We start from the raw sequence: 1,560 nt of genomic DNA, 5'->3' as shown, positions 1-1,560 counted from the left end.
TTCCAGCTAGCCAAAGAAGAAAGACTAACACGATGGAGAGGTCAAACAACCATCCACTCTCCATCTTCATGACTTGTTTCTCTAGTACCCAACTCTCAGTACCATAATGTGTTAGTCTGGGGTAGTCTAGAGAAACAACTTCATAGACACTCATGTGTGTATAAGAAAAAACTTTATGTACAAAAGCAATTAAACATTGAGAAAACATCCCAACCCAGTCCAGATCAAGTCCATAAGTCCAATATTAGCCCATGTGTCCGATACCGATCTATAAAGTCCTCTTCAGATTCACGAAACACATGCAATGACACTGAATACAGGAAGATCACAGGCCAGTGGGTTGGAAGTCTTGTGCATCTAGTGGCACTGTAAGCATCTTAGTGCTGGCAGGGGTTCCTTCAGCTCCCAAACTCTGACTGCGTCAGGGTAGCTTCATGTGACTTCTCCTCAGAAAAGTCTTGAAAGGAGTGAGGAGAGAGAGTGTGTGTCTCCTACCTCCAAGGAGGAAATATAGGAATTCCCAGAATCTTCAGGGGGAGGCCATGCTCACTCAGAGGCCTCATTGGCTATAACCCGATTGACAGCCTAGACTCCACCCCTTCACTCTTAATCCTCTCAAGTTCCAAATGATACCAGATTATGTAACTACCACACTTGGGTAATTATAAGTAAATGGAACAATACAGTTGAGCAAAGGGCCTATTACTTGGCTTCTGTGAACTTTTAACAAGTGGCTACTATTTATTATTTGCTCAAAAATTGCTAATACAAGGGAGATAATTGGGGCTAAGTCTAGAGCTATGAGAAGAATCTCCAAGATCCCAGGACTGTAGGTTTACTAAATTTCTAGAGAGAAAATGTCTTCTAAGGGTCAGATGTAAAGTCTGTGAGTAGTGTTTAAGACCCTTGAGGCCCTGGGGGTCCGAAGGAAGAACAGCAGTAGTGATCAGGAACGAATTTTCTACCATTCAGCCCATGTTAGTGGAGGAAGGGAGGAGTAGGGAGAAAGTCAGATTTATTTTCATTTAAAAGGTTAAAGCTGTGTGAATGCCTTGCACATCTGACTTTATAGATTAAGAATCATACTTGCTATTCCAACGTGCATGGCATGGTTGTGTCTAAAGAGAAAGAAAAATAAATCCAGAAGTGATGAACTTCTTGGAGGAGAAATACAGCTTCCATATGAGTTTTATAAAAGGAGAGATGAGAAAGTTGAACCCCTTACAAATTACTAGGTGGCCACTCACCTTTCTCTTTCATGTGTGAGCATTGGGGTCTGTAGTGTGGAAAGCCAAGGCCTTGGAGAAACAGGTATTTTTTAACACAGGGACAAGAGGCTGACTTGCAATCTGCCCCCTGCCCATGGTTGGGACGTATGTGCTCTGTGTATCCAGGCTCACAGGGGGCAAGCTCACCAACCTCCCTGAACCAGGCTCCAGAGAACTGTCTTTCTTCCTTTTTCAAACATTTTATTGGGAATTGGGTGAAGATTTACAGAACAGATGAGTTCACTATACAACAATCCACACACTTCCCATACAGTTCATTACACTCCCCACA

The sequence above is a fragment of the Echinops telfairi genome, unplaced genomic scaffold, assembly GCF_000313985.2.
Source record: "Echinops telfairi isolate 266 unplaced genomic scaffold, ASM31398v2 ScPeMD7_7463;HRSCAF=8501, whole genome shotgun sequence".
Classification (NCBI taxonomy): Eukaryota; Metazoa; Chordata; class Mammalia; order Afrosoricida; family Tenrecidae; genus Echinops; species Echinops telfairi.
Note: the sequence above shows the minus strand (reverse complement) of the source record.